Genomic DNA, 11,011 nt, shown 5'->3' with positions numbered 1-11,011 from the left:
GTTCAGCAGTAACACAATGTTCTGTGAGGTTGATGCAGATAGAAAAGTTCCAGGGTCATGTCCGGAGACCTGAACAGGCCAGGTTTGTGCATGCCGGTGATCTGGTGTTGGCTGACGTGGGAGTGGACCTTGGCATGAAGACAGGATTGGGGGGTCTCTGTCTGTTTGTCTCTCCTGTCTCTCTGTGTCTCTTGCACTCATGGTAAAAATCAAAATACATACACTTAAAGAAAAACAAAAGAACACACTTTCAGCACGTAACTATAACATCAGGAGAGACCGTTCCTGAATAGCAGTGCTGTTCTCACATACAAGACAAGAGATATAAGAATTTCCTTGTAATTCCGAATCCAAGTGAAACAAAATTCTCTTTCCATTTTCTTAGTTATCTGAAGTTGAAAAAAAAAAAATGCTTGAAACCTCTCTCCTCAAAATAGAGCATTTTAGTCAGACTTTTTAAACCTGACATTCATGTCTTCATTAAGTTACCAAATAGCTTTAATGTTTATTGGATTGAGAAGTTAGGATTACAACTTGTAAAAACTGAAGCTTTTTTCATAACTATTTATATTATTATATATAAAATAACCAAAAAAAAGTGCTTTTATTCATTTGAGGAGTAGCTGGTATTTGCTAGCAAAGGAGAGCTGCCATATAATTAACTGTGTCAAAATGTTTTCTTTGTTCACAGTTAATCTAACCGCAGCTGCTAGGAAGCAGAGTGCATAAATATGACTGTGTACTTTTAATTACAGAAAATGACAGGCGTAAGTTGTGACTGGAGCCTCGCCTGAAATTGTTAGAGGCGAAAATGTTGCTCAGAGACTCATTGAATTAATAAGTAGCCTTTTGTTTTTATGGTGTCAAAATTTTATAGATGTTAATAGCAACCAAAATAAAATTAAAATGCAGAATTTTAATCAGTCAAAGCAAATTTAAATGAAATCAGGTAGCATATATGGAGATAGTATGGCAACATACAATACCATTTTATATTGTACACTACACGCAATAATACTTCATACAAGGGACTTTGACTTGGAGAAAGGAATGCTTATGTAAGCAAATTTTCTAGAAATACCTTTAAGAATGAAATTATTTCTTTGAATTTTCCTTTGCATTCTATGCAAAGAAGACACTTCCTTTTTTTTTTTTTCTTTTTAAAGAGATTTTCGTATAGGGTGTGTGTGTACCCACCAGAGAGAGACAGAGAGACAGAAAGAGAGAAATCACCAACCCCCGCCAGGGGAATGGCCATGCCACAGTCCCCTCTCCTCCATTCTCCTCAGGATTCTGGGCACACACACATACACATACACCTGGAGTGAGTTTTAAGCCACCAGGTCCAGAACTTGAAAGCCCTCGAACCATGGTCGACTACGTGGGAGTCCAGCGACGTAAACAATACACCATCTGCTGGTCCTAACACTTCCATTTTTAGTTTTTATTCTAGGATCTCCATCAATAATGAGGGTAAAATATTTTATGTTTGCTGATTTTTCTCTTTTTGATTTTATTGGGTCATCAGAAAAGTCATAATGTGTTTTTCTATTTTTTGTATATAAAAACGCATCATGACTTTTCAGACAACCTGATATGTAACAATAACCGCCATGGAGGGAGGGGTGGCCCTGTGTCCCGGAGTTCACTCCCTTCTAAGTGTTTATGCCTATGAGATAGTAATAAAGAGAATTGAAGGAGCACTTATTTGGTTATTTCTCTTCTTCTTCCCCTTTCCTCTTCTACCTTCGATGGCTCAATGCTGTAACACAATGTACACTGGACTATGTCAAACAACTGGTTCTACATTTTTTGGTACTCCTTGGCAAAGTACCTCTCTGAACATCAGTTCATGTCTCTATAAAGATAATTCAGGGTAATTAATATTTAAATCTTGCATATAGCAGTTGCCCAAAACTGTTCATTTTTCTTTTCTTTTTTTTCTTCTATGATTATTTCTGTGATCTTCTCTTTTATTTTCATGAATATTTTCTCTTTTCCATACTATGTTAGACAGGTAGAAGATGTGATTATTGTTAGGGAGGATTAAGGGGTCATGGCCAAGGCTGTGCATAAGTGCTGTTTTCAGCTGCCTCATTGCCTTCTTTCTGCTGTTTATCCTTCTGCACCGTCACTGTGGGGGTGGCTGTCACCTTGGTGACAGCAGTTTTGTGCACCACATGTGGTGTGAATGCTGGCCTATGCAGGTTATAAACAGGTCCTGCTGCCTCAAGTAATTCACTGTAAGCAGACAAGCTATTGCCTTTGTTCTCTTAGCAGCTCTGCTGCTGAAACACACTAATAATAGAACATGTTAGCTGAAATTGTGCCTCTCCGTCTCTAATTGCTGCATGCCAAAGTGTTCTGACTGCCACTGTCACTTCTCAACAACTGATGGCTATGGGTGATTGTTTCTGATTGTGCTCATGGGATTTCTTCTACTCATCCTGCCTGCACCCCGCTGCAAATTGTGTTCAATACCTTGACTGATGCATTGCAATAGGCTGAACGGTTTGAATCAAATAGGCATGAACTTCAAGAAAATATTTTCAAATCAGCAGATGTTCATTGTGGATTTTCTCTGTATAAAGGGAAGTGGAATAGTCATAGATATTATTTACTAGAGACAATCTATCCATTCCAGGGTCCATCATTCCTGATCTTGGTGAAGACAACTATTTTGCTACATCCTGGCTCCTACCTAACTTCCCCAAGTCCACATTTTAGATAGACCTTACCCCACTATCCAATGTCCTTACTGCAGACAGCCAGCTCCTGAGCCTTAGGCTTTGAGGTTCTGGAGAGTCTCTAATGTAGTTTCTAAGTTGTCCAAATGAAGGAACTCAACGCTAAATGAATTGTCTAAGCTCTCACAGGGGCTAAAACAAAGACAAAACAGAAATCCAGCTTTCCCATCTGTTGGTCTTATATGCTTTCTGCTCACTTCATTGTATGTGTTGCTACCTGTTCTTATAACAGATGTTGCCATTAAATGTGAACAGAAGTTGGCAGTGGCAGGTACAAATCCCAGGCTGACATGAAAGTTTGTCACCGCCAGAACTTCTGTTCAGTTTTAGTTACATCCGCTGGGGATTCAAAGCTCAGTCAGTGCACATGAATCTTTCAAAAGACCCATGGCATTTTCGACATCACTTTGTTTCTTCTGCCTGGTGTATTTTATAGAGTGAGACGGAAATGTTGGAGGAATGTTCCGTCTGTATCTTTGTGCACTAAAAGTTGACTTTTGGATACATCCAGAATTTGGTCTAATTTATAATACAGAAGCTCATCTGGGATTTGGCTATGCCCCAAACAAATTTTGATAAAAGTGAGGTGCAAGATCACGAGGTGTTTTCCAGATAATCCAACCTGCTATTGCTGGAAGAGTACAGCATTTCATAGACTACTAAAGGAAATTGTATTTTAATGCATAGACTTGTGGAAGGAGAGATTATTAATGTTTATAATAATATTGATTCTCACCCATATATGAATATAGATATATCTTTTAATTTATTCAGGCATTCTTGCTGATTTTTTTTTGAGAGGTTTTTGCTGTAGGGTGCATGTGCTTGCCAGAGAGACAGAGAGACAGAAAGTGAGAAATCACCCCCTAGGGTGATGGCCACACTGTAATCCCTTTTCCTCCATTCTCCTCTTGGGATCCTGGGCACGCATGCACACGTACCCTGCTGAGTTTAAGCCACCAGGTCTGGGACTCGAACCACGGTTGACTACATGTGAGTCCAATGACATAGCCATTATGCTAATTGCTGGTCTCTCTTGCTGATTCTTCATTATTGTTCTATTGATTTTTTAATACCCTTATTAGATTTAGTCTCAGATACTATGAAACTTTTGTCCCTTTTGTAAATAGATATATTGGGTTGCCAGAAAAGTCATAATGCCTTTTTGCATAGAAAATATACGTCATGACTTTTCTGACAACTTGATACTTTTTTAAAGATTTATTTATTTATTATTAATTTGCTGTAGGGTATGTGTGCTCACCTGAGAGCAGAGAGTGAGAAAGCAACCTGCCAGGTTCAGGACTCAAACTGTGGTCAGCCATGTGGGAGTCCCATGCCTTAATCACCATGATGCCACCTGCTGACCCCAGGTTTACTTTTCTATAACATCTCATTTGGTTTTGATCATTTTCTGGAAAGAAGTAGATTTTTTTTATATTGATCCTGTATTGGGCTTCACAGCAAAGCTTTATAGTTAGTTCAAATTGTTTGTCTTTCTACCTTCCTAATTTCACTTTTTGCAGTCACTCTAACTTGATTTCAACCACACTGATCATCAAATAGTTCTTAGAATTCCCCAAGCATTTTCCTCACTCAGAGCTTTAATTTTTTTCTTTTTTCTGTGTTTCAAATATTCTTCACTTCTTCAAGTGGTTAACTCTTTTTTTCTTTATCTTTCAAGACTCTTTGTAAAAGTCATCGTACTGGGCCAGCCAATAGTGTGGTGGTGAAGATGGCTGGATTCTATATGGCTGAGTCCCAGACCTGGGGGCTTAAAAAGCAGGCCAGGTGTATGTGAATGTGTTCCTAAAATCCCAAGAGAAAATGGAGACGGGATTGTGGCATGACCATTCATGCTACACCTGGGGATGCTTTCTCACTTTCTTTTTTTCTCTCTCTTCCCCTCTCTCTGTGTCTCTCTGATTAGTGCATGCACCCTATAGAATTTTTCTTTAAATCAGCATATTCAAAGAAGTTTTTCCTAACCATACCATCAAATGTGGACTCTTCCTCTATTTTACTTTTTTGAAATCACCAGGACTATGTTTATATCCTTCAAAAAAATTTATCACAAGAGGAAAGTTGTTGTGTGTGTGTGTGTTACACTAAAATATTAGGTTCACATGGGAAGGGACTTATCATTTCTCAGCACCTCCCAGAACAGTCTCTGATAAACAGTAGGTCCTCAGAAAATGTAAGAATACAAGAAGAGTGATCTGAAACTAATGATTAAAGAGTTCTGGTTACAGGGCAGAAGACATATTTTCAAAGCATACAGTAATACACTGCCTCCATTGTAAAAGAATACAAAATGTATATTCACGCCCAAAATAATGAGATATTTTCTATTCTGATTACTGTCTTCCAATACTACACAGGACTAACATCATGATCAACAACAAACGGCATGGTATGAGCTACCTGAATTAAACAGTTTATAATTTATTTAGTCATCTACATATATTTTAACCTGTAACATGTAGTTATATATTGATGACATACACCAGTACAGTTGAAAATAATAAGTATTCAACAAATCATGTAGAAACCGCTTGCTTCAAAATTTCAGAGCATGTGTCTAAGATCTGATACATCAATAGAAGAGTAGGGCTTTCTGGCCCAGGGTTATTAAGACTGTTCTAGCAATGAACATTGAATATGCCACAGGGAAAAAAGTTATTCTTATCTGTCAAATAAATATTACCAAATACTTACTAAAGCCAGCGATGCATTTGGTTTCCTTGAAGAACAGAAATGACTAAATGAATGGATACATTAGAAAGTTAAGTTAGTTATGTTTGGCAAGTGTAAAAAGGAAAAAGAATCTCAATACTTGTCATCATGTAAATGCTATATTGTGTTACAATCTACAAGGTGGCCCCTACTGTTCATCTTTAAATCAAACTAATGTATACAGGAAATTATTTTACTTTGTATAACTTTTTGATGGATGTTATAAATTAAATGATTTGCAATAGAAGTGGAGAGAAGTCTTATATTTTGGTTTAGATTGGTCAGATCTTCAGGCTAAATTTGTACATTCTGAATGTAGACAGACACTGGAGATGACCAGACCAGAAAGTGGAATCATAAAATCTACATAAAAACTTCTGTGTAGGGAGAATAACATCCCCTTCCCTATCACTATTCTCATGCCAAACTCCTCTGGCCCAATAGTGCCAACTATCCCACGGACGCCCTTTAAGGAGGCACTTCCAAGTGTGTTGCTACTGCTAATGCACACCCTGTCATCGCCATCCACGCTCCCAGCCTCTGAAGCATCCCTTACAGTCACTGAGGACTCGAGATTCTCCAGCAGCTACTGAGAAATCAATGCAAAAGCATGACCCTGGTTGGACAGTTAATAAGGAGTGGGTGTTAAGCCCATTCTTGGCCCTATGCATTAGGGCTAGATGTCTGATTTTGTAAAAAATCACATTTTTATTTTCACAAATGAACCTAATTCTCATATGAGAAGCCCATCTATTTCTAAATGTCTGGAAATACATTTAATGTGGACTGGTAGGTGGTGTGGTGCTTAAGGCACTGGACTCCCACATGGCTGACCTCGGGCAGAATGCTAAACCTGGCAGCTTGTTTTCTCACTTCTCTCTTTCTCCGTCTCTCTCTGGTCAAATTAAAAATAATAATAATGACACTAGTAGTAAATAAAATTCAATAAATAATTCTAAAAATACATTTAATGTAAGTATTGTTTTATGTTAGATTTATTCTGAATGTGCCAGGACTTTATTAATAAAATGGTAAATAGGAAATACATGATATTTACAGAGCATTTTTAGGTAATTATTTTTTAGTTTGTTGCATGCTTTTTCTTCTATAGTATATAGGGTCATTGAAAAGTTATATTTGCATAGAGAAATATAGAAAATACATCATGACTACTTTTCCGATGACCTAATAGTTTATAAATTTTTGAAGTTCATTGAAAAATAAATTGGAGGGGAACAGCAGGTGGTGTGGTGATTAAGGCACTGGGCACTCCCACATGGCCAAAGTTTGAGTCCTGGATGTGGTAGCTTGCTTTCTCACTCCCCATCCCCCACAGGTCTCTCTTTGATCAAATTAAATTAATGAATAAATAAAATTAAATAAATAATTCTTTAAAAAAGATAAATTGGAAATTATTAATTAAGTGGAGTAAAATATGAATACACCAAAAAGCATGATCTAACCTGGAAGTAGCTTATACTACAATATAAATTCTATTCCATTTTTAGAGAAATTTTTACTATAGGGTGCATGTGCTTGCTGGAGAGACAGAGAGAGACAGGGAGACAGGAAGTGAGAAATCACTCCCCATGGGGGATGGCCATGAAGCAATACCTTCTCCTCCATTCTCCTTTCAGAAATCTTGGGCATGCATACACACACACCAGGCATGAAGTTCAAGCCTTTGGGTCCAGGACTTGAGCTGTGGCCAACCATGTAGGAATCCAAAAACAACCACTACACCATTTGCTAGTCCCTATAAATCCTATTTTCTAAAAAAATAAAAAAGAAAGAAAATGAAATTATGACATGTATAATCCAATATATTAGTAAAATTATATGGAAATCCTTTTAAAATGTAGGTCTGAGTGAAGTGTTCTCAGTACTATAAGTTAATGCATACAAAACTTTCTTATTTCAAATTGAGAAAGCTAAATCTGCATACTAAAGTGTTTTTAGTTGAAATATTTTAAAATAGTTTTTATTATAACTTGAGCTTTTAAAAATCAATGACTCAAACTAATCTTAGAGCACTTGCAAATATGATAAGAATGAAACTTAGAACTAAGAAGTAAACTATAAGTTCAAGATGGTAGAAATTTAATTTCTATGCTGACCTTGAGTATGTTTAGGGAGGAAAATTGGTGTTCTCTTAACAAAATAAACCAGAGTTTAGTTTCTGTATGGAACAAAGTTTGAAATGAATATGGGATTAAAGTAAATATTTAGATGATTAATTCCTGGAGCTTCCTCAATATCTTAGTTTTGCAAGACTTTGAAACCCTCTTCTCTAGGGACAAAGAGAGTAATTACCTCTCCTCCACAGGGTGTTTAATCATGCTCTATTTTTCGAAGAACAGCTGTGCAACACTGGCTGGGCTACAAATTAAACACACCTCCTTCAACTTGCCTAGATTTAGATAATGAATATGTTGGGTGACAGAATCTAAATTCAAAAAGATTTTAATAGACTGGAGCTGTGGGCTGAAAACAAGATGAAAGTAATCAAGGATGAATGTAAGGTCTTACTCTTGGGTCCAAGAAACCAAATGATCAAACACCAGGTGGGGAGATATGACTTAATAGCGACAGAGTGAAGTAAGTTTCAAAAATTGAAGTTTTAATTGCTAAGATAATAAATTATGTGTTGGTGGTTTGACATGGTTTAACAAAAAAAAAAAGGAATGTGGCTCATGCTCCATAAATAAAAGCATTGATAGTTCAAGTCCTAACTTAGGTTGACACAATGTAAAATAATTGTGACTGGGTTTGCCCAGTAGCTCAGAGGTTAAGCTCTTTACAGACAAAGCAAATACCACATGGCTGACTAGAGCTCGAATCCCAGGTCTGAGGGCAGCACAAGTGTGCCCATGCCCGGGATTCTAATGGGATGGAGAATTGGAGGAGGAAGGATTGTGTCGTGACCATATGATCTGGCCCTATTGGGAGTGCTCTCTCTCTCTCTCCTCTTCCCTCTCACTTGCTCACTCACACATGCACACATGATAGAGAAAAAATTAAAAATATAAAATAAAAATATAGGCCTGCCGCATGGCCTACTGAAAAAGGGAGCTGAATCCCACATGGCTGGCTGCAATTTAAGTCCAGGTCCTGGTGGCTTGAAAAGCATGTCAGCAGCATGTGTGTACATAACCAAAATCCCAACAGACTGGAGAAATGAAGCAGCAGGGCTTATCACATGACAAAACCCCACTGGGGGTGCTCTTTTTTCTCTCCCTCTCTGTCACTCTAGGGAGTGCATGAACACTCCAACAAATAAAAGCAAAGGAGAAAAATAATTGTGAAGGACCTAAGACTTTGCAGACAAATACCATCCATATTATTTTAAAGTTTGTTGAAACAGAAACTAAATGCTACTAGTTTCACTAAAACTGCGAGAGTTCCTGTTCCAGAATTTATAAATGCTGAGACAATGGGTGGTATCAGAATATTACGTGTAATAGAATATTAGTATGTACACTCTGCATAAACCAGTAAACAAGGCATAGACGAGTGAGGTCATGCTGGAGAACTATTTAACTTCAGTTGTTACTCGATTACTTTCATAATTCTGGAAAATATCGACAACTGACCATTGTGTAATACAGAAGGACAAATATAATCTACATAAAAATTACACAGAATCTGAGACTTTGACTAAGACATTCTGAGGCTTCCGTATGGAGCATGAAGAGTGCAGCATGATACATGTACCAGAAAAAAAAAAAAAAGAAAGAAAACCACAAATCTCTATGCCTATGTAAAAGAGAAGGGTCATTATTATCTTTGTGCATATCCATTATTACAGAACTGGTACACTTTCCAGGTGAGAAAAAAAGTGTTTTCTTGGCTTTTCTCTCTATAAATAAATCACTGTAATAAAAACCCTCAAAGGAACTAAGACATTCTGAGGCTTCCGTATGGAGCATGAAGAGTGCAGCATGATACATGTACCAGAAAAAAAAAAAAAAAGAAAGAAAACCACAAATCTCTATGCCTATGTAAAAGAGAAGGGTCATTATTATCTTTGTGCATATCCATTATTACAGAACTGGTACACTTTCCAGGTGAGAAAAAAAGTGTTTTCTTGGCTTTTCTCTCTATAAATAAATCACTGTAATAAAAACCCTCAAAGGAATGTCAGGTGGGTTTTCTGGAAATATTTACCATAATTGATTTCTGCGGGTTCCTAAACGCTTTAGCCCCAAACCTCATTTGTCAGCTTTCTGTCCATTTCATTGTAATTGCAGAGTTTTCTACTACCGTATCATGACAGGCTGAAGCAGACAAGAGCAGCACATTTCATATAGCAGCTCAGCCATCCAGATTCTCAACCATACTTAAACGTGCGGGGGACTTACCCTTGCTTGACAAGGAAGTGAAGTGATGTGTAGGATTTATTAAGTCTTCACAACAATACTAGATATCTGCTCCCAAAGCGTTCTCTGAATCTTTGCAGCATCTGTACACATTCGGCTAAATAAGAAAAGACTGAATCATTTTGTTGTCCAAGAGAGAATGGTATGATACTTATTTGTAAAGCTAAATTGCACGCTGGATCCTAGAATGGTTGGTCCCAGTAGTTAAACAATATGAAGAAGACGTTGATCGCCAAGTTTTTGTTATTCTAATGCCAGTTCATTGCACTCAGAAATGGATGGCCTGAGATTTAGAAACAATGCTATTTTTAATGGGTTCATAGCTAAATCTCACTTTTTTCGTTTTAGCCCATTCTCTGTCTTTTCTCCCTCTGACATTGGCTCATTTTCCTTTCTCACAGTCAAGAATTGTCCCCACTCCACATCACTGTACCAGCTTTGACCATTTTCTTTTAGCCCAGAATCTCAAATCGAAGTTTTTTAAATTTCTATTTCTTTTATACATTCAACATGTCACTTAGCTTACAAAGGGAATAGTCCAATATGGGTAAATTTCTCACCAGCCAGTTCACCATACTAGAAAGTTATCTTCAATACATAATAATCCATTTCTTTGTCCCATAAGTACCTTGCCTCTGTTTTTCTCCTTAATGTCCTTCCTCACACTCTACTTTTTCACCCGCCCTTTTCCCACACTGTATCTGGTATTCACAACCATTTACTTAGTTTCTATATAACCTTTAGTCATTCAGTTTTGGCCATAGAGTTCAGAGACTTCGTATATATTAAATGGAGACATAATTTTGACTTCAGTGATTTTTACTATGCTGGACATATTCCTGACCAGTCAATGGAAGCTCTTAGAAGCCCTACATTCTAGTTGCCTTGGTTTATTCCTCCTCCTTCCATCTCTCTCCTGCCTCCTCCTTCCTCTAAATTTGACCAGACTTCATGACCACCCAATTTACATAAAGAGATAAAAGCATAGAAAACTTTGTGTGTGTGTGTGTATTTTAAAGAGTTATTTATTTATTTAATTCAATTTATTATTATTATTTTTTAATTTGATCAGAGAGAGATAAAGGGAAAGCAAGAAAGCAAGCCACCAGGTCCAAGACCCAAACCATGATTGGCCATGTGGGAATCCAG

General features: G+C 37.2%; 1 protein-coding gene across 1 annotated transcript in view; it reads left to right on the top strand.

Annotated features, from left to right (window-relative positions):
- Positions 1-11,011, top strand: part of LOC102487445 (receptor-type tyrosine-protein phosphatase O) — a 244,765-nt gene that overhangs the window by 37,728 nt on the left and 196,026 nt on the right. The gene's annotated exons all lie outside the window — the stretch shown is intronic.

Source organism: Tupaia chinensis, unplaced genomic scaffold (genome assembly GCF_000334495.1).
Source record: "Tupaia chinensis unplaced genomic scaffold, TupChi_1.0 Scaffold147869_1, whole genome shotgun sequence".
Lineage (NCBI taxonomy): Eukaryota > Metazoa > Chordata > Mammalia > Scandentia > Tupaiidae > Tupaia > Tupaia belangeri.
Note: the sequence above shows the minus strand (reverse complement) of the source record. Positions and strands in the feature narration are given on the sequence as shown.